This window comes from Chiroxiphia lanceolata, chromosome 5, assembly GCF_009829145.1.
Source record: "Chiroxiphia lanceolata isolate bChiLan1 chromosome 5, bChiLan1.pri, whole genome shotgun sequence".
Classification (NCBI taxonomy): Eukaryota; Metazoa; Chordata; class Aves; order Passeriformes; family Pipridae; genus Chiroxiphia; species Chiroxiphia lanceolata.
The window spans coordinates 26,600,064-26,613,481 of NC_045641.1; the positions used below are offsets into that span (position 1 = coordinate 26,600,064).

At 39.2% G+C, this 13,418-nt stretch overlaps 1 long non-coding RNA gene across 1 annotated transcript; it reads right to left on the bottom strand.

Annotated features, from left to right (window-relative positions):
• Window positions 1-2,062: 2,062 nt before the first annotated feature.
• Window positions 2,063-9,459, bottom strand: LOC116787312. The gene is made up of 3 exons (XR_004357241.1): window positions 9,364-9,459; window positions 2,296-2,481; window positions 2,063-2,207 (listed from the first exon to the last, which is right to left on the bottom strand). It is a non-coding gene; the product is annotated as an uncharacterized LOC116787312 (long non-coding RNA).
• Between the last annotated feature and the right edge of the window lie 3,959 nt (window positions 9,460-13,418).

Consider the following 13,418-nt stretch of genomic DNA (forward strand, 5'->3'; position numbering starts at 1 on the left):
AGTGGCAAATTTTGTTTATGCACAGGAAATTCTGATCTCATTGAAGGCAATGGCAGAAGTTCTAGCATTTCGAGAGTGTGAGAATTTCCTTCTATCTCCTTTGTTGATATAAAACTGCTCAGAGAGAGTGACAAACATTGCAGAGTTTTAGAGCTATTCCTGGAAATAAATTGACTATTAATCCACAGGTATTTTGTGTTCTCCTGTGTATTATTTCAACTTATGAATCAGCTTTGGAACTGCAGAAAAAGGTTCTGTATTCCTGATCCTAAGGTTAAAGTTAATGTGTAGTAGTTTAAAGGCTATATAGTATCTCAATCCGTATATACATCTAGTTTATGAACAAAGTCACTTGTTCATAGCAATGGAAAAATACATAAGAAGTTTCATATGGAAAAAAAATTCAAATATTGCAAGCCAAGAGAGAAAGACACCAATACCATGCATTGTCTCCAAGTGGAAGATGAGGACCTTTCACATGCTGGAATTTAGTGATGACCCATCTTGCATACTAGAACATCTGCAAACTACTTAGAGCTACCATTAGCTGAGTCACTTGCTACTTTCAGTTATAGCTCCCTCACAGAGAAGGTATATTAGAAAAATCAATAGAGAAATCAATACATTTTACCCAGGTTATCAGATGTGCTCCAGATGCTTAAGTTGCTAAATAGCATTTGATTCAAATATAATGTATTTCACATCCTTTCTATTAAATTGAGATTTGGCATATATTTCCCTTCCCTCCCTCTCCATTCCCAGTTGAGAAGCATTTGCACTCTGGCACCAATTTATGTGGAATTTCACTGTGTTTTTGAAATAAAATTGATTAGCATTTTGTCTCTTGAAAAACTATCTTAACATCATTCCAACAATTATGGGAAATTAGATTGTATTAAAAAAAATTTTAGTGTATTTCCCAAAAAAAGTAATAATACAACATAATGAAGAGTTGTGCTAGGAGTACTTGGAAAAAAGCAACAGTCAATGAAGTGGAAAAATGAGGGAACAAAGACTGGATTTCACAGTAAACTGTTTCCATTGGATTTCATCTCTAGATATTACACTGATATTTTATGAGCATACAGATTATGTTCCATGGGAATAGTATGGGGTGAATTAACAGTGCATTGAACATGGATTTAGGCATGCAAATGACAAAAATGGGAGAAGTATGTAGAAAATATATTCCTAATTCAGCATGTACTTAGCTTATTGACAAACAGGAACATCAGGAAAGGATTTTAGGACACACTAGATTTTACAGGAAGATGCATAGCTTTTGGTAATAGTGTTGGTAATGCTCCTATTCAATTATCTCACAACACCATTAACGTTTAATGTAAGACTGATAAGCACTTTCTTGGCAAGCTAATTATTATGGTAGGTACATGAAAAAAAGCCAAAGCCAGGGACTGCAAGGTTTCATGGTGCTCATGGGACAGAGTGCCTCTCATATGTAGGTTAGAATGACACCTTGGTACCCTGTCAGTGAACTTCCAGTGAAACAGGAATTTCAGGTATTTCCAAAGCTTCATAACTATATCACCAAAGAAATGCACCACTACAATTTGCAATGAAGATAACCCTCACTGACTGTCTTAGTTTGAGATAATTTGGAAACTTCAGACAGAATTTCCTCCCTCAGATTCACTACCCCTGGTTTCTCCAGTACAGAGAGAGAGAGACCAAACCTGGATGTAAGTGAAAAAAATAACTCTTTACCAAGAAGAAATGCTAATAACAATATTGATAAAACTGGGTTAAGCCAACCAATAAGGAGAAACTCCCCAAGCCCTGCCCACTAGACCAAATCGAGATGGCAGCCCGCCTCCCCCACCTGGAAAAAACACACGTGGCCACAGCACAGAGACAAGATGGCCACTCTTCCACATGGTTCCCCTCGCCCACACCCGGAAAACAGGCAGGAATGGTTGGAGAGTCAGAGCTGGCAGGAAACAGCAGATAGCTGGGATTTGATACTGGCAGACACTTGTGTGGTGCTGGAGTGAGGCTGCGGTGCTAGCACAGGCAGTTGGAGCAGGGCTGCAGACCCCCATGTGACTGGAAGGATCCACAACACACCCATTGGATCCAATGATGAGACTTGGTTGTTGCAATTTCAATGTTCATTGGTTGAAGTGGTGTTTGAAAACCTGTCCAAGTGGTGGTTGCAGTCTGGAACTGTCAAGGTAGTGGTGGAAGCCCTGGGAAGCCCCAAAACTGAGAGTTACATGTGATCAGGTTCAAGTGGGAAGGCCTCCCATACTTCCCCTGGGGCAGCAAGTTTCATACTGAATGATGTAATACTGTGAGTCACAGGATACTTCAGGAGTCTTTGACACTTTCTAAGATGTTGCAGCTGTAGCTGTCTCTTATGTCCATTATGAGTTCATTATGGTCCATTATGACTCATCAACAAGAGATGAATACCTTCAGGCTTGATGTGAATGTCCCAGGGAATTATCACAGCTGAATCATCTGTGTAAGAAAAAAGAAACACTACCCCATCTTGCAGGGTTTGCCGCTTTCCTTGTCTTGTTTAACACCCAGCTTGTAGCCCGAGGTGTCAAATGTGCACATCTGCAGCCCCTGGCCTGATGTCCACTCTGCACATTGTTACACTGCTGATTAAGCCATCAGCACCAATAGCCCAGTCTCTTACAGGCTGCCACTGCAGGTGAGTGTTTGAGTCATTAATCACTAGCATTCAGTCTCTGTAGGCAAAAGAAGGCAAAACACCAAAAAGCAGAAAAGGCATACTTCGATAAAAGAGGAAAGAAAAGGTGGATACCAGAACTTTTGTGTAACCCGGAACACTGACAGTTCTAACCAGGTGACCAATGTTTGAAGGAATGGGAACCCTGAAACTATGAAAATCAGGGCGAAAGGGGAAGGTCGTAATACTGCATGTGTAGCTCACCCATGCATACTGAATTGCATCTGTTTAAACAAACTTGCATCCATGCAGTATAACAAAGTTCCTCAGGGGTTGGTATTTGGACTGGCACTGTTTAACATCTTTGTTGGTGACATAGGATTGAGTGCACCCTCAGCAGGTTTGTGGATGACACCAAGCTGTGTGGTGCCGCTGACACACTGGAGGGAAGAGATGCCATCCAGATGGACCTCGTCAGGCTTGAGAGGTGGTCCCACGTGAACCTCATGAAGTTCAGCAACTCCAAGTGCAAGTTCCTGCACCTGGGTCGAGGCAATACCAAGCACAAATACAGTCTGGGTAAAGGATGGGTTGAGGGGAAGGATTTGGAGGTGTTGATTGATAAGAAGCTTGATGTGACCCAGCAATGTGCACTTGGAACTGTGAAAGCCAAATATGTCCTGGGCTCTATCAAAAGAAGTGTGACCATCAGGTTGAGTGAGGTTATTCTTCTCTACTCTGCTTTGCTGAGACCCTACTTAAAGTACTGCATCCAGCTCTGTGGTCCCCAACATAAAAAGGATGTGAACCTGTAGGAGCAAATCTAGAGGAGGGCCATGAGGATGTTCAGAAGGCTGGAGCACTTCACCTCTCCTATGAAGACAGGCTAAGAGTGTTGGGCTTGTACAGCTTAGAGAAGGGAAAGCTTCAGGGAGACTTTCTAGCAGCCTTTCAGTACTTAAAAGGGGCCTGCAAGAGCTGGGGAGGGATTGTTTACAGGGGCATGTAGTGATAGGACAAAGGGTAATGGCTTTAAACTGAAAGAAGGTAAGTTTAGATTAGATATTAGGAAAAAAATTCTTTACTGTGAGGGTGGTAAGACACTGGAACAGTTTACCCAGAAAAGTGCGTTCCCCATCCCTGGAAGCATTCAAGACCAGATTGGATGGAGCTTTGAGCAATCTGGTCTAGTGAAAGGTGTTCCTGCCCTTGACAGGGATTTTGGAAGTAAATGATCTTCAAGGTTCCTTGAAACCCAAATAATTCTATGATTCTATAAGATACTCTCAGAATAAGCTGTTAAGACTGTTGTTGACAGACTATCAGCATCACTCAGTATCTTTTTTCAAATAGGTCAATGCACAAAAGGATTGCATCTTCTGTCTCAATCTCTTGTGTCAGTCGTGTCACTTGCCTCCATAAAGAAGACTGATATAAGGCACAGCTTTGGATAGCAGGTGCTATTGATTCACCCAGACCCAACCAGGACCTCAAAATACTGACCTAGCACCCTCCCTTCAGACCCATTGCCAACCAACCTCACACCACTGAAAATATCTCATTTTGAGTATCACTGCTGAGAGGACTGAAGAGCATGATTGCACATGCTTTAATTAAAAGTCACGGGTCTGATAGGCTGTGACATTATCTAATATATAGCTTTTCCTTTAGAGCTGCAGATCACCATTTTGTGAGGCTGCACTTTTTCTGAGTTCTGAGCACTGTCCCCGTTCACTGACTCACACTACTGATGTGATGGACCCAAAGTAGTGATGAACTTTGTGAGAATGCAGTAGCTCAGCTGCTGCTTCTGCTAGGTCACTGCGACTCTTCTCTTTTCACGTTTCCTCCTGACTGAACAAGGTTTTTGAGAGGCAGGGGGAGTCTGTGAGAAGCCAGAGTGAGTAAACTCTCTAATTCAGGGATAGACAGACTTTCTGCCAGAGTCTATCCCTCTTCACCCCATTTTCTGTCTTCTCCCCACTGAACAAGTGTCTCTGTCCCTGACACAGGCTCATCAGTATAAAACCTTGTTTGTCAGAAGTCCTGTTCTTGGTTCCCTTAATTCCCCTTACACAATATGATAACTGCAAAATATTCAAAAAGAGCAAGCAGTACAAGCTTGTGTATTTGCTGTCCAAGTCCAAAGTGAAGAGAAATTCTCAAAGACAACAATTTAAAGGACATAGAAGAAAGAGGAAGGGGAAGGGCTCTTCCCCTTCCCAGGGCCTCTTTGTGGGAAGGTAGCTGCCAGGGAAAGGATACACTGCAACCAGGACTGGAGTCCATTCACGGCATAGGAAAATGCCACAAATGTCCAGAAACATGGTAAGGTAGATGATGACATAAAATACATGGAAACTTTAGTGAGGAACGTACACCCACATGCTGCTGTTGTCCTCTGTATCTCTTTATTTCAGGATCCCTGGAAACTTAAATCAGTCTTGACCCTCCCTGGTTCCCATTCTACAAACTTGGGAGCAAGTCTTTTTTATCAGCCTTCACTGCACATGCTGTTCTTACTTCTCTTTCCCTTATGACATGTGTCCTTTTCCCTTATGACTCCTCCAATCAATCAGCCTCATTTGGTACTATTTCAAGAGTCTGACCTGATCTGAAATACCTCCAAGAGGCTGGGATAATAAACAACTGTGAGATGATCTGCACTGAAACAGGGTTAACACATTTTGAATCCTTCTTTTACTCAAAAATATGGTGTTGGCACTTTTAGGAACATGGAGATGGTTTGTTTCAAGTGTCAAATAATATCACTGCCAAAAAGCCACGTATATTAAATGTGCTGGATACCTCTTTCACACTTAGTTAAGAAAATATACAGTTCAACATAACAGGTACAGAAAACCTTTCATTTAGTCTGTCTCCTCTTGTAAATCACAGAACATAAAAATTCATAGAAATATATTTGAAACTAATGTCCTCACTCACATAGTCAGAGGAGCAGACTTTGTGTCGATATTGGCTTACACCCTTCAGTAAATCCTATTCACCATTATTTTGCAATAGGTGTACATATGTACTTTGTCTGGAAGAGTCAATCCCTAATGTAGACAAATCTTAGGTATTTTGTTAAGATACTATACAGAAGATTGCCATCCTGCAGACAAAAGGGCAGTTTTGGTTTTCAGAGTAGCTGCTTTAATAGTTTTCAAGTAAAAGAAATTTCTTCTGAAAAAAGTTCTGGTTTCCGGTACAATTAAAATTTTGTTTCTTCTTTCAATATTTATGTCTGGTACGTACTATTTAAGTCACAGCATAAATTCACAGCAACATCCGCTGGCCATGTTAGGCCATATTTCTTCTTAGGTCTTTCAAGTGAGAGTATTCTATAGAAGTAAAGTTAGAAAAATTAGCCATTCCAGTTGTTTTTCATATGCTTACATCAAACTGCCCTTCTAGAAAACAATTCATTGGCATGTTGGATTCTGGAAACTTGTCTTTGCTTTTGTTTGCTTTGTTAATTCCAAAGGTTTAGCAAGCACCTTTTTTTTCATCAGAGTTTAATTCATCTGTTCTCATTCAATCCAAATAGATGTCTTCTGGTCACTGAGACATAGGACATTGCTTTCACATTCATACATTTTCCCCCATGCTAATTATTTGAAGTGTTCGATACCCCAAATGTACAAACAGTCATTAGCCTCTGTGGAGTTTGTCAGACTGCACATTGGCAATGGATTTTAGAAAAGCATTTGGGCATGTTCTGAATCTGTAAAACAATGTATTCACTGTTGTACATTGGGCCTGTTCTTTACTGCCCTTCATAATCTTTTATATCAGCATAAAAGTCAGAGCTGACTTCCATGAGTTAAAGATCAGGCTATTAAGGGAAAAAGTAAACTGTAATATGTATTTGACAAATGGAATTCCGGTTTGTATTCTCAGAGTTATCATGACCAAAGTGGGTTTTTTTGTTGTTTGCTTAGATTCTTTTCTTAACAAGATACAGTGCTACCAGCAATCTCAAACTTTCACAAGTTAGGTTCCTAGAAGACCAGAAGATTGTCTTGAATACTGTCCATTTTGACTATAGTCTGAAACAAAGAGGAAAGAGAATTGGAGAAAGGAAGAGTGAGAGTCTGTCTTTGTGGGTGTGTATATGAAACCCGTTTGAGAGGTGGAGGAAGATCTGTTCTCTGGCCTCAGACCTACCATGTATTTGGAGTGAATAGTGAAGGATGTGCTGCAGCAGGGACTGCATTTCAGACATCCCTCCTTGCAGAAAGCTGCCCTTTGCCGCTGGCCTGTAGGAACATGCAACATCTAGTTTAGCTCTTACTGGCTGTGTGTTGCAAGTTTTGCAATGCAGAGGAAAACACCTTCAGCAGGAAGATCAGCCTGGAAAATATCCTATGACCTCTTGGGTGGTGCATCTTCCTCTAAACTGAGATTTAAATCTTCTGAAGGTACTAGGACTGTAGATAATTGCTTTGAAACTGATAGAAAACAAATTTTGATTTTTAATTTAAATAAATACACACCAAAAAATAGCCCTATTTTTTCAGCTTGCTGTAGGATACAACAGGCTTACCAAAGTTTTTATGCTTGTGATAAACAAAGGTCATCAAGCTGGCTACTGAATTATTTCCTTACAAGATCACTTAACTTCAAAACTTCATATTATACAAGTCACATGTTCTAGTGATATTCAGATGGGAATTGTCACTTTTAGACGACTAATATCAGTCATTCTTCTATCTATATTTGGATTGTAGGCTCAGGAAAGTGTGATGGCAGTTATTAACTGCTCTCAAGAAATCCACTTGCAAGATGGATTTATTTCTTGATTAATGATGGAGATTATTCAAGTATTAATTCCAGTTTTTTATATTGCAAACTTGATATCATCCTTGTTCTCTCCACCCTTAAAATTACTATGATTACTCTAATTGTTAGAAAGCTATTATTTGATTCAGATTTGCAAAGTAATTATGAGCTAGTAGCACATCTGCCATTTCTTACTAAATTTTGGTATGTATTGTTGTATCTCAATTAACAAAAGATCTACTAGCTGAAGCACTGCTGTATGAATTCTAGTAAGGCTTTCAAGCATTACATAAATTTTGTCCTGATTGATTCTGACTCTTACTGTGTGCTGTTTAATTCGTTGCTTTGCATTTCAGAATTGTCTGTGAACCCGGTGCTTGATGTTTTATGCAATGATTTCTTCATCTGCAGCAATCAGAGGTACATCTAGAGTTTTTAACTGATGGAGTATCCTTTATGACATTATTTCTACTTCTGCTTTGTGAGTTGTATTCTCATTACCTTTTTTCTTTGATTGTGTCACAGGCTACAGGGATTAAACAGAATTACAGTTTTTAATCTTACCTTTGAGTTAGTACTATTAACATAATGGGATAATTATCTGTACATATCTGGTTTTTCTGTCATGAATATGAGGAGGAGTAAAGGCAGCCAACATACCAACTATTAATACTGGGACATCATTGATGTGCTTTTTACACCAGCTGTACTTCTTATATGAAGTTGTTCAACTTATTGCAAAGTTATAAACCATTTAAGGATGAGATTTTTAGCATTCATAAGTATGCACAGGTGCTTGTGTGCACACCCAAACACACACACACACACACTTCAAATGTCTGCAAACATTTCTGTACTAGATAAACAATCTCAACAGCCTACTACTGAGATGTTTGAAATATGTCTTGTACCAAAAATATACGGTTAGTTCAGTTCATATGCAACATTGCTTTCTTAACACTGTAAACTCTTCTGGATTACCAAGTTTAGTTTACATATGTTTTCCGTAAAAATACTTTAATGAAGTTTTTAGGTGCTATTATCAGACAAATTCCATTTCAAAGAGTCTTCAGGCTTTTTTCAAACTCCTCCAGTCTCCAGATTTAGAATAATCTCTGATTCCACTGGTTTTCTTTTACAACTTTCTCTTATTTCAGTAATTTTACTTGCTGGTTTTACACATAAGGATAGTAATTAAAATAGTCCTAGAAAGTTCAAAGTTAGAAAGCAAATTAATGTAATTTGTTGAATCTATATCTGGATTAGGAAGAGTGGAATATATGCTGTTTCAATTTCATTTAATGACTACTTTAAATGACTATTTAGATATTTTTATTGTCCTTAGTATTTACATACATTACTGTCATATGAGGAACCCCAGCATGTTGCCTGTGTATTAAACTTATTAAATAATTCTGTAAGCCTTGAACAGACTGGATTGTGATCCATAGCTTCAGAATTTTTATGGAAGTGAAACAAAGAGGGATAATAATTTTTCTTCTATAGTGGAGCTGTATATCCCAGGCTATAGAGATATTGCTTTTTGAATTGTTATCTGGACTTTTTTTTAATTTGTTGGCTTTTGAAACAGTATAGTATTCTAATTATATTTTTTAGGTTTAAATGTTTATTTTTAAAATGGAATTTCATATTCTGCTATTGATAATTCTGGTCTGAGCACATATGGCTAAGTCTAATCTATTTATACTACAGATATACATATACATCTGTGTCATGGCTTAACCCCAGCCAGCAACCAAGCCCCACACAGCCACTCACTCGCTCCCCCATCAGTGGGATCAGGGATAGAATCAGAACGGTAAAAGCTAAAAAACTCATGGCTTGAGATAAAGACAGTTTAATAGGGAAAGAGAAAGCCACACACACAGGCAAAGCAAATCAAGGAATTAATTCACTACTTCCCATGGGCAGGCAGGTGTTCAGCCACTTCCAGGAGAGCAGGGTCCTATCACACATAATAGTTGCTGGGGAAGACAAACACCATCACTCGAAAGACCTTCCCTTTCTTCCACCCTTTTATATGCTGAGCATGATGTCATATGGTCTGGAATATTCTTTTGGTCAGTTGGGGTCACCTGTCCCAATTGTATCTGCTCCCAGTTTCCCATGTATCCCTTATCTTGTCACCAGTGTGGCAGTACAAAAAGCAGAAAAGGCCTTGGCTTTGTGTAAGCACTGCTCAGCACAAATCCAAAACACAGCCCCATACCAGCCACTGAGGATAATTAACTCTATCCCAGCCCAAACCAGCACAATCTGTCAACATCAACACTAGAAGATTGGAGCATTTGAATTGCTTGGTACAGAATGTGCCTTTCCTTTTAGTCTTGCTTCTACAACAGCAAACTGCTCAAATTACATGTTAAATCATTTTATTTAGGGTGAAATTTCTGTTTCTCTTGTTGAAAATTCTAGTATGTCATTCGAGTAGCTATTTGGATCAGAACTATGCTCTCCTGGGCATGGAGAGTGAGGCAGTTTCTGTTACAAGTTAGGTGGGCCTTTCTTCCCTCTCTAGTTGCATAAGTATATACAAACTGATACATAGAGGTTTAATTTTTTATTAATTTATTCTGGCTTGGCTGTGTCATATCTTTACTAAAACTTTCTCTTGCATGCATTTGGGCAGCATGGAAGCATGGAAACCCTTTTCCAGCAAGCAGATTGATGTCTTTCTTCTTACTAATAAGAGTGAGAAAGCTGTTCTGTTGCAACTCTCTACTTAAAAAAGCAAATGTCTCCAACTCTAAAACAAAACCAATACTCAGTAAAATAAACCTATTCTTATGCTATTTTTTTCACTACATGTTCGAATTTATTTGATTTTTTTCCTGGTGCTGAGGTTTCCACCATTATTTTTTCACTCCTTCAGTTGAAGACAGGCAGCCATTTAAACATCAGCAGGTCTGGCACTTTGTCTTGTTTCTACCTAACCAGATGTTCATTTTCAGCTTAGACACACTAATACTTCACAAGCATAGGGTAAACCACACACTGTCTTCAAAGCACACAAGTAGGTAAGCTCTATGTGCTGAAAACGCGTTACAAAAATGAATATTCAAACAGTTAAATAAAAATTCTAATTGTTGAAAGCTCCAAAGGGATTTTGAATAGCTAACAATTCTATCTGGAGACAAGAACTTCCCAGGAGCAAGTCCTTTAACTGAGTCTTTACTTGCTGAGCTTTGAGGCTGAGTCAAGTTTACTATAGATTGTTCTAAGAAATCTGTTGGGCTCACAGGAAAACTACTGCAGTAGGGTCTGTGATAGAAAGAAATCTGCAAGCCTGAGTTCTACTTACTTAGTGGTCTATTGCCCAGAATCAGGCCCTATAGCTTCTTTCTGCGTTGTCCTTACAGGAGTGTCATGTGAAAGTGGAAGGCTTTAGATTTTTGCCTGTCAATGCCTCCAGTAAAGTCAAGATCCTTGTGTCTGACAGTCTGTCAGCGTCTCTTAATGAGATCCTTCATCTACAGATTCACAAGATCGGAGGGTGATTCGACTGCCCTTGTCGGGGGGGGCTCAGTCAACAGCACAAAGACCCCTCAGTGGGCCCTGCCAAAGAGTTATCTGCTGCCAGTATCTGGAAGCACTCACTCTAACAGTTCACAGAATAAAACTCTTTATTAATACAAATTGTGACAGATTAATAAGGTTCAAGAGTTGTTAGTGGTAGTATCTGATTTCAAAAATACATTTTAAAGCAATCTATTGATATGTTAAGCAAACACAATCTCTAATACAAAGTAATGTACTAATATACTATAGGGCAAGCACAAACACAAGCTCAAGTCCTAAAAACAGCATTCAATGTTTGTAGAGCATAATTCTTACCCAAGGCATCCCTGTGGGGGCAGAAGATGGACTTAGCCTGTCAGCTGACCCCAGTGGTTTCAGTGGAATCTTCTCCAACTTTCCTCCCATCCCCAACTTTTATACTATTTTTTTTTATATTTAGGTGGAGCTTGAGTGGCTTTAGTTATAAATACCTTTTATTTCTGATTGGTGTAAAGCTCTCTCGCTATACCTGATGCTGGGGGGAGGATGCATGGTCATGGCTTGGCACCTGAGGAGGGGGTTCGACATGGTTTTTGCCTCAGCAGCAAAACACCTTGATTCTCCCTTGGATGACAGGTACTATGCCGTCTCATGACCTTCAAAGTACCACAGTGTTCCCCCTCTCTGCTGGAATTTCAATGGAGAGAGGCCACATAGTCTTCACCTCTTTCCATGCTCTGTTCCATCCTCTGAGCAGATTATTATTGTATGGGGAGCATGTCGACCGCATTCCATCCAGGCAGTAGCAGCTGCATTTTGCCCTAGAATTCCTAGTCTCCCCTAAATTTTAACTCTATCCATCATCCCACACAGTACTCAAAGTCTTATTCCAGTATGTTGTCATAAACTTCATTCTGTCTCTGATGAACTGGGAATATTGGGATTCAGGGTTCTGCTTTGACAGTGTTAGCTGAGCCATACATAAGAACGTAACAGAGTAGAGCCACAGAAAATCTTGAAGTGGGAAGTTCAGATTGCAACTGAAAGACAGCAAAGTGAACAGAAGGACAGAATAAATGTTGGAGGAGGACAAGAAGAATTAAAGGATAAAATAATTGATGCAGCTGACCAGTTCCTCAACTGTACCTAGAAACAGGTAAGACGCAGAGGAGCCATTCATGGATGTTATATCTAATTTCCTACTAAAACATAGTGTAAATACAGACTAAAATAGTCTTAAATATCTCAGAAGAGTCTGACCTCCAACTTTTTTCGGCCACATCATCTATGCTAACATGTCTTGGAGGCAAGGTGGTACATGACTACTACAGTGCCTTTCAGCCATTTCAGATGCCTCTTCCAGGGCATTTCTCACGTGCTGGGCTGCACCTTATCAGGAGCCTGTATTGGCGAGAAGATTCAAAACTTGATTTATGGTACAAAGATTGTGTTGTTTGACCCACGTCCACATGATACATTTGGAATGACACTACACGTTAATAACACAGATAGAATTAAATTTATAAGTGATTATCACTATTTGGTGTATAATATAGATTAGGTATGTTACAATTTTTTTCATAGTTTCAACATACACTTATAGTATTATACCAACCAGAGAAGATCATAGTTAAAATTATACTTCAAAGAAATTCAAAGATTTAGGTACCAGAGGGTGCATTTAAATGTCAGCCACATCTGTGTCCTATATTGACGCTGTATTGTTTCTGTGTGAACGCAGCATTTTCATTTTCATAATCTCCTTTCCAATTACACTAACTCTCAAAGAAGCTTTGAGTGTTTCCTTTTTTCTTTTTTTCCCTCATGGTGTCACTACAGCCTAAACCTAACAAATCCTCCTGCATCCATGTACATGAACCTCACCACACTGGATGAGGTATTTGTGTTCTGCTGCCTCCAAAGGTTGTCTTCCATGACCTGTTCAGAGAGTACAAGAAACGAATAACTATTGAGTGAGCGTAAGTTAGTGTGCATAAGTTTGAGTGGCTGTAGGGACTTGGAGGCTTCTTTTTCTACAAAGCTTTGTGCCTCTGGAGAGTGGTTATTTTCAATTTGAAAGAGGACAAGTCTCAGAGTCAACAGCTTTGCTGGGCAGGAAATGTATCAGAAATTAAACTGGATACCAACTTTCTGTGCTTAACAGACAGCTAAATTTTATTAAAGTTTTAGAATAAGTATTTGTGTAAATTGGTGAAAGTCAACTGCAAAGGCAGTATTATTTTCTTGTATAAAATTATTACATGAATAATGTTGTGAATAAAAGGTTCTCATATTGAGGCCTAGTTCTCTTACTGCTCATCATTAAGATATATTTTATTGAAAGTGTTAGCAAATGTATGGTTCAAAATTTTACTTAGAGCAGAAAAAAGAGGAGCACAATTGGCAGTTTTTATTTGTGAGAGCATACGTGACCTCTGATCCAGCTATTTATGTC